The following is a 13,721-nucleotide window of genomic DNA, read 5'->3' on the forward strand; positions in this document are numbered from 1 at the left end:
GGGAAGCTTTAAAAAAATTTTACTGAGGAACAAAGTAAAACACCACCATAAAAGGATTTCTATTCATTAAAATATATGCCTGATACATATTCATCCTCTTTGCTGAGAGGGATTCACCACAAAAATACATTCAACAAAACATTTACTCTGTCTCCACATGAGAGTTTACTGAGCTGGGTTTACTGCTGTAAATCCCATTTTACATCACTGCTGTAAAACTAATTTTTACACATACCGCTGTAAAAAAAACTTACACAGGCTTGCACCATACCTCCGATACATATAAAAACATTAAAATTTAAATCACCTACCAATACTTCTACGGACACATTTAATTCATTAATTATTTTACCGCCGTCAACCAATATTCAAATCCACGTAAATATTAAATGCTGGCTCGTATGCATCTTCGGACAATCGACGGTGGAGGTTGATGAAGTAAATCGGACGGTGGAGGAGAATATCGGGAGGCATTACTTAACTGAACATTACGTCCCGATATGTCAGAGATGATGACGTATGGGGAGAGCCACGCGTCTGCACCAAATTTTATTGGAGTCAAAAATACGGAAACCACTTTTACGCAAAAGCGGTCCGATATGCATAAAATGGTTTATGGTTTTGCTGAGCGGTTTTTGGGCGTTGTACGTCAGCGCAGTTTAAATTACATATTCAACACTAAAGCTGACTGATTTAAGTACCATTGCCAAGTCTTTCACTGTTTGCATTAATCAAGCTAACTACAGAGAAAATATAACAGAGTCACAAATAAAAGCTTAGCCCGTATGCTCGCTGTCAAAGACAATTAACATTCCCATAGAAAAAAAAGGAATCAATAGTTCCAGTGGCTTAACCAATAGCTAAGCCCACTTCAAAATTCTAGCCTGCCTGTGAATCTGTTTACAACAGAGCTCGCCAAATTTCTATAGCAGGCATAAAAATCTCAATAGGCCCTTCACAAGCTTCATGACTATACTATTGTATTGCTTGCTTGCTTGGTCATCTAAGGGGTTGAGGGTTCTATATAGTCTGTAATCATGCAGAACAAAATAATCCTATGCATACTATATTTATGCAACAGCCTCATGATCATATTACAGATAGAGGACAACAAAATAATACCATGCATACTAGTAGTTATGTAGCAATCTCCTGATGCTCATATTACAGATAGAAGGCAATAAAATTTTCATCTTTCCAAAAAAGGTGGAATATGGGCCTATTACAGTCTGATAGCTTGGTCTTTCCTTCATCTGCTCGAAGTAATATATAAGACGAGGATGCTTCCGAAAATACTCTTTGTCCAACTTCAAAACCTCTATTCTGGCAAGCACAGGGATAAATGCACAATCTGCCACAGAAAACTCAGCTCCAGCCAAAAACTCTGTGTTTGTAAGCTGTTTCTCAGCCTCATTGAGTAGCCTTATAAGTTCATTCGTGTTTGAAGCCAAAGCCTCCTGATCCTTCAACATTTCCTCCATGGCATGCATGGTTTGAAGTTTGTTGTGATATTTTTCTGCCAAATCAGGATTTTCCACAAGACGAGTAATGACAACTTGCCTTTTGAATTTGCTAAAAAAAATTAAGAGCATGAGCACTTGGACAATGATTTATTGTAAAGAGTGTAGAGTCCCATGAATCAATCTTCTCTAGCCACTCCTGGACCTTGCTCTGATCTACCCTTTTATGGCCTAAAGGCTTGCCAATCTTGGCAAGATACCTGTTTACCAATAAAAATTGATAGGATACGAATCATTAAATAGACATCAATAAGGCCTCTGAAAATAATTCAAATATTATACATTCTGTAGGTGAAAGAAACTTACCGAATCATAGTCAGTGAGTCACAGAAAACTTGATCCGCAGTGATTAGTACAGGAATGCTACCATTAGGACTTTGCCTGAAAAACTCTGCATCCAAATTCCTTGCTTTGAAAGGATCCACAATGTGGGGGTTATACTTCGTATTTTTCTCTTCCATCACCAAGCATACCTTTTGGCAGTCAAGTGAAAGGGGATGGTAATAAAAATCCATCATATTGAATGCCTTACAGTTCGCAGACCTTGCAATAGATAATTCACAGACCTGCTTCTTACTGCTGTTTCCGACAGCAATGAATGTGATGCATATAGCAATGTGAAAGGGAAAAATTAGGCTGGTAAATTATTCTCAGAGACAGATGACAGATTTTTTCATTCAGTATGTAATCTATTATAAAATCGCACTTTGATGCGTTCAATTACTGGAGAAGCCTCAATGCTACAGTTAATCAACAATTTAAATGGCGCTGTGAGTGGTCCGGTGAGAGTTTACAGTATAGCCGCTAGATCTTGTTGAACCCTGAAAAAGTACAGAAAGCTCACTTAAGTTTACATAGCCCTGAAAATACAACCAAAAGCAATAAGAAGACACATGATTTTAAATATGCATAAACAAATCTTGAACAAGTACCTTAGAGGTTTTCTCAAGTAAAAGGGAGATGCACTTTGAAGGTAAGAGAGTTGCGTCAACGGTTTTATTTTCGTTGGTTAACTAGGGAGGTGCAGGAATTGTTTGGACAAATAAAAGAGGTTGGAATCTGGAAAAAAAAATAAAAATCTTGTAAAGATAATGTTTAAACTTTATCTTGGATATTGGAAATATATTAGCACTATCAAAAACATCCAAAACACCTAAAATATTGAAATTTAACAGTTTTTAATTTGGATTTACAAAAATCCTTGCCAAATTTTTTCAAAATATGACTAAAATTTCTATAATTTCCAGAGAAAAACAATCACTACGCGTGTTTGAAGTACACAAAAGTTCAAATTCCCGGAGACTCTCGGAACCGGTGCAAATCCTGGCAAAATTTGGCAGAGGACTGGTGCAAGTCGTGACAATTTTGGCAGAATAGATAACCAAGCTAGATTCGTTCGTAATATTGTAACATTTCCTTAATGGGAAATGCTTAGCACTGATAGTAAGCATATTGTTGAAAACTTCAACAAAAAAGTCTAAGCAAGTCGCAAGTTGTAAGTATACCGAAATATTTGTTTTGTGGAGGTGTCACAGGACCGCAGCAATATGACCTACAGGCAGCTAGCTAAATATGACTGGAGATAGAAGTGTTAATATCTTTGTTGGCTAAAGCCAGTGTTATATTCAGATGCACTACTCCAAATTCTTGAATTCTTACAAAATTTACAGGTTTGACACAGAAATAGTCTTCTGAAAAAAAAGCCCTTTAAAGAGATATACAAAGCCTGATGAAAAGGAAATAATTTAACAGGCAGGCCTGGGTTGGAATTTCAAAAGAGATTAGCCCGTCAAATTTAACATTTTTCACAAGTTTTGACTTGTTTTTATGGTTTCAAACTAAAATTTTAATAGTTTTGTAAACTTCTAAACTGTTTTTAATAAATAAATCACCTCACAAAAAACAATTTACCCATCTAATTCCACCCCTAAACAAGCTCTAACAAAAAAAAAAAAAGAAAGAAAAAAGTCCATAGAAACCAAAACCCCTGAAAACAGCTATATAAGTGCTGATGCAAAGAAAATAATTTGACAGGTAAAACCTAACTTCAAGTCGAAACATTTTCTTTCACAGCAATTTCTTGTTTGCAAAATCTAGCATTTAGTTAATCTTCGAATGCGAGGAATCGCAAAGCTCACAATTGAAGAGAGCGTAACTAACACTGGCCTGGCATTGAATTTAAAAAGAAAATAATTTGACAGGCAGGCCCTAACACACAACCAAAAAAAAAGGCCCCACCTTCCTCCAGCATATCACTGGCAGTCTCTTGTGAGTGCAGCACGCACCTGCCTTCATAGGAGTGTCATCAATCAAAAAAGGCGCTTGCCTCTGAGAGTGCCCATACTCACCCCTGCTTTTGAGAGGGGCGATTACATTGGTCAGTTAGGTCAAAAAAAAAAAAGTTTAAGGAAGTTGAGAAGTTACTCGGAAAGTTATGGAAATTCTGATCATAATGAGAAAATACTGGTAAGATTTTTGTAAATCCAAATTATAGTTATTAAACTTCAAAACGTTAAGTGTTTTACATGTTTTTTATGGTGCTGAATCCATTTCCATCATAAAACAAGATTCTAACATTACCTCTACAAAAATTTAAAAAAAATACAGAAATTTCAACTACTTTTGGCTGTCATTAAACACTCTAAAAAAACCTCGGACAGCCAAAGCTTCCGAGAACCTTTTCTCGGAAAAAAGTCCTCCGACAACAAATGCCTGCTTTTCACTGCGCCCATGTCTGAATCAGTGGGTTGATCGATGGGTTCATAAATGTCCGCCATAAGTGGGAAGGACAATGGATTCATTGATTAAGAACTAAAATTCGTTAAAACATTTCCAAAGCTTGCTCAAACGTGTTAGAATATAATTGAGGGCGAAAATAAAGCATTCAGATTGGGTGTGCCATACAGTGTTTGTCCAGCAAACCTAACAAAGAAAACGCCTTTCCGCGTAATTACATGCAAAAGCAAAGTCAATGAATTATATGACAGGCAGGTTGATAATTGAATTGTAAAATCTTAATTATTAATATTTATTAAAAACTTGAGTCAAACGTTAAAAAAAAAAAGCGAAAATTCAAATCATGATATGCTTAAAATAAGTGCTCTCGCGTCAATGAGGGCAATTAACGAAATATTGACTGCATATTCTCATCATCACGCACTACCGATGTTGAATGAAGCCATGCGTCTGACCGGCCGCTGCTCGGAATTTTCTGAAGAAGTCTGTCCGCCGGATCAACGGCAGCGGCACATCCAGTAACGCCCACACTAGACATCAGATCGATAACCTTCGCGTTAATTGAAGCCATATGGACGTCAAGGAGAGGAGCTTCACCTTCCAGTATTTGACACACTTGCCGTATCCCCAGCCTCCTCTCCGCCTTGGGATGGGAGCAAAACAACCCGAGTTTCAACACCACCTCCATTTCGCCTGCGTCGTATTCATTCCCCAGCTTCGAATCCGCCGCATCGAGCAGCCGCCCCTGTGCGTACAGCACCGAAACCCAGTCCACCAAAAACAGTCGCTCGGCGTCCATGGATAAGTCCACGGGCTTCCTCCCGCACGCCACTTCCAACAGCAGAGCCCCGAAGCTGAACATGTCCGAGCTCGGCGTGGCCTTTCCCGTCCGTGTGAGCTCCGGCGCTATGTACCCCAGAGTTCCCATGACGCGAGTAGTCCCCGGGTTCTGGATGTGGTCATACAGCCGAGCGAGGCCAAAGTCTCCCAGCCGCCCGTTGAGCTCCGAATCCAGCAGCACGTTGCTCGACTTGATGTCTCTGTGGATGACCCTCTTCTCCCATTGTTCGTGCAGATACAGCAGCCCCGCGGCCACGCCCTTCAGGATCGCGTATCGCCGAGGCCACGGCAGGACTGTTGTTGGGTTCCCGAATATGAGTTTATCCAGGCTGCCATTGGGCATGTAGTCGTAAACGATGAACAGCTGCTTCTGCCTCCTGCACCAACCCCGCAGCTGTACCAAGTTCCGGTGTTGCATGCGCCCCATGGTCGAGATCTCGGCCACGAATCCCTTCATTCCCTCCGTGAACTCCGTCGTTATGCATTTCACTGCGACTTCTTGGCCACTCTCCCGGAGAACGCCCCTGTAAACCTTGCCGAAACCCCCCTGCCCCAAAACGTTTTCGTCGCTGAATCCTCTCGTTGCGATGCTGAGATCTTTGTAAGTGAATCTATGGGGCCAGAACTCTTTCTCCCATTCTTCGATCTTTCCTATGGATTTGGCTCTTTTGAAAAACACGGCCATAACTGCCAGCAAGAGGAGAACCAGAGCGGCCACTGTAACGCCAGCTATCAATCCCCCTCTCGAACGCTTGGGATGCTTGTTAGCAAACGAAGCAAGACTCGGAATATTGAGGGGCGGCGCCGTGCCTTCCGTGGTGAAGCTCCACGCAAGAACGTAATGGTCTTGGAAGAAATTGCCCCCTGTACCCGCTGAAAAGCCAACAAACATCTTCTCTATCAGAACGCTGCGCAGATCGATTTTCGCAGATATGAGGGGCTTCTGCGGTCTCGGCGAACCGGCCAACATTATGCTAACGTTGAGCCGGCTTTGGAGATGGTCGTAATCGATCCATGCCTGTATGTTGCGTCCGCTCTTGAGGCTCAATTCCTTAAACTCTTCACCTTTCCAATATCCAGCAGTCTCGGTCTGCACGGATATGAGGTTGTTGATGTCCACGCCCACGTGGTTGTCGTCGGGGTCATTGAATTCCACATTCCTGGTTGTATCGAACTCCACTGCGAACAAGTGATTGTATGGCTGCCCGTTGCTGGTGTTGTTAAGCAAGCCCAGATACTGGGCCGGCACAGCGTCCATTGGAGATGTGTAGGGCGTGATGATGAAGGCCATTCCATTCCCACCTGCGTTAGATTGGGGCGGGATCATGCTGAAAACGAAGGTAGTGCTGAAGGAGGAAAGCGTCTCATTGCTTTTCATTTGAACAGGGATCGAATACAGCGCCCGGCCGAGCATAAAACGCGTGTGATTTGTGAGGGCCAGCGCAGACTGAGAGGGGGTGAGTGAAGCAGCAGCCTCCAAGATCAAGTTGGTTCCATTGAAGCCGTCGAAGACAAAAGTGGTAGGCAAAACTGGCATGACCAGGGAGAAGAAGGCCAGGACAGTGAGGCTGCCGACACATGGTGTTAGAAAACCAGGAGAAACGCACTTTCTTCTCCAATATTCCATTTTTTGCGATGTTCATTGCATATATTCTGAATAACCATATATGAAGGGGAAATCAACGCATGACATCAACGATCTGCGCAGAAAGTCGACGCCAGAATTCTCCACGAAAGTTCAGGGAAGCAAGGACACGGGGTGTGAATAGATATCTACAAGCACGTGATTTAGAAAAAACATATCCCAACCACAATAAATTATTATTATTATTTTCTAAGTTTAAGTTTAGTTGGAGATACCAAATTGGTGTATAAGATCTTTTTATTTATATTATAAGGGACTTATCTAGATCACAGGGATTTTGATTTTTTAATCTATAAAGGAATACATATTCTATATTCTCTGGTTTTTCCCTGTGATTTTTTAAAAGAAAACACATGTTCTTAACTATTAATTAATATCTCAATTATTAACTCTGGAAATTATTAGATAATATCTCAATTATGAGCTCTCAAAATATGTTAATTATTTTGATTTTTTTATTAAATTTATATTATATAATTTATTTATGATTTTTCTATTAAATTTATATTATAAAAGAATTTAAAATTTTAATATGGATTATTATTTTGAATATAAATTTTGAGAAAATTTATAAAAAAATATTTTTTTTATTATAATAGGTAGTATTTTTTAATTTAATATGAAAAAAATGTTATAATATTTTATTTTGTAAAAAAAAATCAATTAATCAGAATATGTTATAATATTTTATTTTATAAACATTTTCAATGGATAAAATTAAAAAAATTAAAAAAATAATAATAATAATAATACTCACTTTAGGGTGGGTAGTTCTGTGACTTTCAGCTTTTAGACCCATAGTCGAGACCATAGTATTATATATAGATGGGAGTGGAGGGAATAAGTAAGGGGAGCGTGGGTCCATTTTTGGTAGGCGGAGACCAACCCTGTTTTTATTTTATTATTTTGACTAATAAAATGGCCAGAATTACATTCATCTTGATTAAACTTCGACCAAAATCGAATTCAATTGTGTTTGTGTATGTGGCCCATTATTTTGCTAAAAGTACATTTTAGTGAAGGTTGCCGACAATGGAAGGAACTTTGATCCTTGACAAACTGGAACTTTTGAAATGTATATTATATTCATTTTATTTCTATCCACTCACATCATTTAAGTCATGCGACTATTCAACCTTCTTGTTTTTCAAAAGGTCTGGTGGACTCTTTGATCTCTTACCGGGCGTGCTGTGCAGCAGGGGTTAAATTTGACGGGTCCCCTTACTTTCTAGAGAAATTTTGCATGACGTTTTTGTTTTTAAATTATTTTTTATATGATTTTTAATATATATTTTTATTTTTGCTCAATGCATTAGATTTATAAGACATGATTGTTAAGTAATAGTTGTCAAAAATTAGAAATTTAAGTTAATTTCATCATTTTATTTTGATTGGTTGTCTATATTACAAAATTTAGAATATTCCAATCATTTTAAATAAATCTTTAAAAAAAAATTAAAAACAAGAAAAACTTTTTTTCTTTTAAATTAAACATAAAGAGAAATATAAACAATTCAAGAAAAAATTAAAAAGAATTTTCCTTATTACTTTTGTCATCAAAGTTGTCTAACCAAAACAATATTTAATAAAAGTTTTTTTTTTTTGCACCTGGGCTTATACCCCGCGGTTAGGACGGTCGGCTTGTCGCCTCCCCACCAGGGTTCGGTATGCTGTGTTGCCTACGTGCAACTGATATTGGTATCAATTCTGATGTACAGATGATGTATATATTGTATATGTTGCTTTTTCAGCGGGGATGCCCTTCCCCCCGAAAAAATATTTAATAAAAGTTTTTTCCCTTGAAATTCAGGTTTAAAAGTAATATTTTAGAAATTCAAAAAATTAAACAAATTTGAAGATAAAGAGAGAGAAAGCACACGGCTGGGAAATATGACATTCCCAAAAATTTTATGTGAGTTCTTTTTATACTCAATCAACATCACTATTTCTATATTCACTCAGCAAGAAATTTAAAATAAATTTTATATTTTCAATTACACATTTTTAAAGTTACAAAACAAATTTCCCAAATATTATTATCAAATGGTAACGACACAAGCAAGAGGATATTGAAAGGAATTGAACTGGAGTTACCTTCAGAATAAACGAAACTAAAATAAATAAACAAACAAATTAGTGAATAAATTCCCTAATGAGGAGGAGAACCCATCAAAATTAAGATATTGAAAGGAATTGAACTCGAGTTACCTGAGGAATAAACGAAAATAAAATAAATAAACAAACAAATTACTGAAGAAATTCCCTGATAAGGAGGAGAACCCATCAAAAATCCCCGGGACTCAAACCTAAACGAACAAATTACTCTTATAAATAAATTCCCTGATGAGGAGGAGAATCCATCAAATTTAACCCCGGGACTCAAACCTACAGTGGGGTTACTATCACTCAAAGAACTCATTGATTTCTATTTACTTTTATATATATATATATATATATATATATCAAACATTGATGTCCACATTTACAAAAATAAAAAGGGAAAGATTCAAAGTTCTTATATTTAATATTTGAGATAAATTTCCAACAAGAAAAAAATATGACTTTAATTTGTTTTTCAAATAAAATGACAATGAGTTGCAATTTTTTCTATTAAATGTTTTCAATATTGGAGAAATTTGGATTGAAATCCTATATATTTAATAAGAAACGATTTAAATTTAAATGTATATCCCTTGGCATATGTAATAAATTCTCATTTGTGGGATAAGTTTCAACACTGATCATAAGAAGCAATTTCAATTTCAATTTCGATATAATACTCGTTTAGAATTTATGTTTTGTAAATTTCAAGAAAAGTAGTTTCAATTTGTTGAGAGTCATACCATGAATTTTGAGGATCCGCATAGCAAGAAATACGGCTTCCAAAACTCAAAAAGTAGACCTGAGGCATGAAGTGGCCTATCCATGTCTATGAATTTGAGCAACTGACCCCCTCCATATATGTTGGCCAAGATTCGCTGGAGTGAAACAGAACAAGAGAGATATTATCACCTAATATGTTGGCATCAAAAGTGCTTTGATCTGACACTAGAAGTAATTCGATTTCTTCGGGTTGTTGCAGGTTTGCAGCTAGGTCGCCTGAATGGTGGCTTCTGCCTATGCGGTGTAGTCACTGCTTTTATTCTGAGTGTGAATGAGTGGAGCCTGGAGGTGGCTCTTGCTCCCTCACAGAATCTGAATCACAGGCTACAAAAGGCACAGGCAAAACTAAAAAATAGATCCCCAATTTCCCCACCATCACAATTAGTGAAGAGCATGTTGCTTCTTTGTTGCAATTTCAAAGGATGATGTCAAGGCTATGCGTTGCCTTGATTTGTTTCAGCACAGCGAGGAATTCCTCGAAATTATTGTCGTCTCTATTCCTACATGGTCACTTCAGAATTGGATGCCATTGGCCTCCGCCTCCATTCCTGATCCAACGACATCGGCCTCTGCCTCCACCTCCTCCTCCAACGCAAAAGCTGTGATGATGACTCCAAAGGGTGCTTTATCACAGTTTCCATGGACTCTTCCATCACCACTGACCAGTGGAAGATGGGGATCGATCCTGGAACCTGTGAACATTGATTATCTCACGGGCCATCTAGACTTGTGAAGAGTGGTGAAAGCATCCTTATCATTCTTAGGGTTTATCAAATGAAACCGGAAAGTCCAACTTGTTAACCTGTTTTATGGAATAGGTGATGGAACATTGCCAACCAAAAGGTGAAGATGAATAATTATAGACAAATTTCACAGCCTGGATTGAATTATTTTTAAGTAACTCCAGTCTCCATATCCATTTAGTTGCATGACACCTTTTACTATAATAAATTTATGTCTAATCCATTGTCATCGTCATGAATGTGAAGCATACACCACTGTTGCACCATAAATGAAATGCATGCGTTGTGCCACTGAAACCTAATAGTAATGAGTGATATATATATATATATATATATATATATATATATATATATATATATATAACTTGAAACTTCTGATTTTTTCGTATGCCCTTTGTCATTTTCCTCGATTATTTTCCAGTTGACAATGACGTGTTTAATTTAAAATCAACTGTATCTTACACCTAAAAAAGAGAAAAATCGATAAACGGGCGTAAAATTTAATCCCCGGTGTCGTGAGAAAATTGTGTCTCCCTTATGTGTTGACCTTGTCCATCTACTGATTTTGACGCGAGTTCCCTATGATATGTTCATGTCTATAATATACATGTAGTATTTTATATCATTACGTGTTAAGGGTGTGGCCATGGTGTACCTGTTAGGTACCTCTAGCGAGAAAAATACTTAGATCCTTTGTTCATAAATGGTGTCTTCATAATATGCAAAGAAAATAGGAAAAAATAGATGGGTTTTTGTAGAATTAATTGTGTTTCTCCTGGTTGAGCCAAGAGGCTCATTCTATAGTCCAATATGATGTGTAACATTCATAAAATTGATATTTTTCTCATGTCCGCCAATTTTTTTAAATCTAAAAAAAAAAATAAACAAAACATTTAAATAATGTATGCTCATAAAAAAAATTACAAGTGAAGAAATTGGATCCCTCTCGGCTCATGTTAGATCCGTATTTAAGATGGATCTATGTTAGTTGTATAAAATCCTGTGTTAGCAACCTCACTGTTATGGTCTTCTTACCCCTTGTCGTGTCATTTTTTCTTGCCACTTTTGTCTTCGACGGCTTCAATGGAGCCAACTTGATTTTGGAGGTAGGTGCTTCACTCATCCCCTCACAGTCTATCCTCATCCTCATGAATGGCATGCATTTTATGCAAGGATGGGCCCTGTGTTTGATACCCGTGCAGATGAAAAGCGATGGGATGGTTTCATCCTTCAACACTACCTTCGTTTACAGGTGGTAACACTTTCTCACTTTTCGTTATTTACATAGAGTATACTTTTATTACTTTAAAGTAACTAGCAATTGCACCCAAAGGTGCAAAGGAACGCCGATAGGAGGAGTAGGGAATGTGGAAGGCAATAATGAAGCTAAATATATATATCTTTTAAAGAATGTAGCAAGAGGTTAAATTTAAGAAAAAAGTTAGACTAACATAAATGTCCTAAAACAATGGCAATGGAAAAGGAAAAAGTGCAACTCTTCAAAATGTAGTCAACCTACTATTTTAATAACAAATTATAATTTTGGCCACACGAGGTGAGTTGAGTTATTGAAAGTAAGGCACAGTTACAACACCCATAAAGGTTCGAACATCATGTGGACATTTGCCAAGAAAGTGGGTCTGTGAACCCCCACAAGGAGGTTGTTGTTTAATGAAAGCCATCATGGTCATTAATTCTAGTTAAGTGGTCAGGGACTCAATCAAATTTGAACCTGCGACCTATGGCCTCCCCATTGGCAACATGCCTTGGGTGGATGTCTTAACCTAAAGAGGTAATATCCTTGAAGGTAGATTTTTGTTTGGGGAAATGCATCACACAACATCACAAAGCCCTGATTTGAAGGCTTTCATCTTACATTTTTGGAGCTGCCAACAATTCCAATCTTAGGAAAACTATAAAACTTGTCCCTGCATTTTTGGGTACAAAATTATTTCAAAGCCATGGGAAATGTTATTAGCCAGTTTATTTCAATTTCATGAGAGAGAGATAATTTCATTCTCTTAGTGAAACTTACATCGAACTGGTTTGCAGAAAGGTCTTCCTCAAACAATCATGCTTGAGTATGAACACATTTACTGGAAATGACCTCTGGATTATGAAAGCATTGTTTTCATTGCAATGATATGATTCAACCCAAGTCACCCTATTTTGTTGAGAAAGTACAAAGTGATTCTACCTTCTATGTCTTGTGATGTGATAGAACCGAAATAAGCTCCCAAGTGTGATAGCCCACAAGGTTGTTGCATTTAATGACAATCTTTACGTAGATCTTCTTTATGCACTTCATAGGTATTGATGCACTATTTTTTCACCAAATAAACATCAATGGGAATGTTAGAATATTTCAATGTTTACTTGTGGGCTTAAATGACTACCTCTTGGGTCGAGTGTAGGTGGTTTGGCATGCACAGTAATTGAGTGAACGTTGGGTTTAGTGAGTGGTTTCTTACAAATATTAGGGGATTCCTCCCTCATTTGTACATGGTTGTACCTATTGGTTCAACAATTTTTTCTAGGTTGGCCAATACTTTTCTACACAACACAGGGACTTTGTATTAAAGAGGGAAATGAGCTTAATGGGTATAAGGAGGTGGGGTGACCTTGTTCTATCTTCAACCCATTATTTTTGTGATGTGATAGAGCCGAAATAAGCTCCCAAGTGTGATAGCCTACAAGGTTGTTGCATTTAATGACAATCTTTACGTAGATCTTCTTTATGCACTTCATAGGTATTGTGTCCTAGGTTAGCCTCCCACAACCATCACATTGCTGCTATGTTGATTTTTGGGTAGCATCGGATGTGCTCTAGCTCCAAAATTTTGTGGAGGGGCTAGAACGCATGAGATATCCAAGACCCAGAAATAGTTTGGAGAAATTCCACCTAGATTGTATTTTAATAAAATAATTAATATTTTTAATGGGGTTCCTACATTTAAACTTAGGAAAATTAAAATATTAATGGGTATTAATGAAAATATGGGTGAGGAGCTTCTAAGATACGGGGATCAATTCCAACTTAATCTTATCCGTTAGATCACGGTTGTTGATTTCTCAACAGGAAAATTATAAATGAAGGCTTGGGGTCAGTTGGAGAAGACACACAGAGAGATTGAGGAAATTGATTTTCTAAGGTGAGAAGTTCTAAGGAGGGAAATCGATTGGGGATATCTTGTAGCTGAGGAGCAGTGATAGTTCATGAATATAGACAGAGAGGCAGAGAGAAGCTTGTGGAGGTAGCGCAGTAGCCAGGAGAGCTGACGTTGGTCTAGTCTGGGCCCACGCAGCCTTGACGCAGAGCTAGAAGATCCAGTGTAGAGGAAGAGTTGCCTTCCA

General features: G+C 37.7%; 2 pseudogenes across 1 annotated transcript; both read right to left on the minus strand.

Moving 5' to 3' along the window:
- Positions 1-359: 359 nt before the first annotated feature.
- Positions 360-2,548, minus strand: LOC149161457 (glutathione S-transferase TCHQD-like; annotated as a pseudogene). The gene is made up of 2 exons (XR_016261502.1): positions 1,827-2,548; positions 360-1,720 (listed from the first exon to the last, which is right to left on the minus strand). The product of XR_016261502.1 is annotated as a glutathione S-transferase TCHQD-like (transcript).
- Positions 2,549-4,546: 1,998 nt separating this feature from the next.
- Positions 4,547-6,774, minus strand: LOC149161458 (L-type lectin-domain containing receptor kinase SIT2 pseudogene; annotated as a pseudogene).
- Positions 6,775-13,721: the final 6,947 nt, after the last annotated feature.

The sequence above is a fragment of the Pinus tabuliformis genome, chromosome 5_2, assembly GCF_031772625.1.
Source record: "Pinus tabuliformis cultivar Carrire ecotype Pingquan chromosome 5_2, CPIR1, whole genome shotgun sequence".
NCBI classification, from domain to species: Eukaryota; Viridiplantae; Streptophyta; class Pinopsida; order Pinales; family Pinaceae; genus Pinus; species Pinus tabuliformis.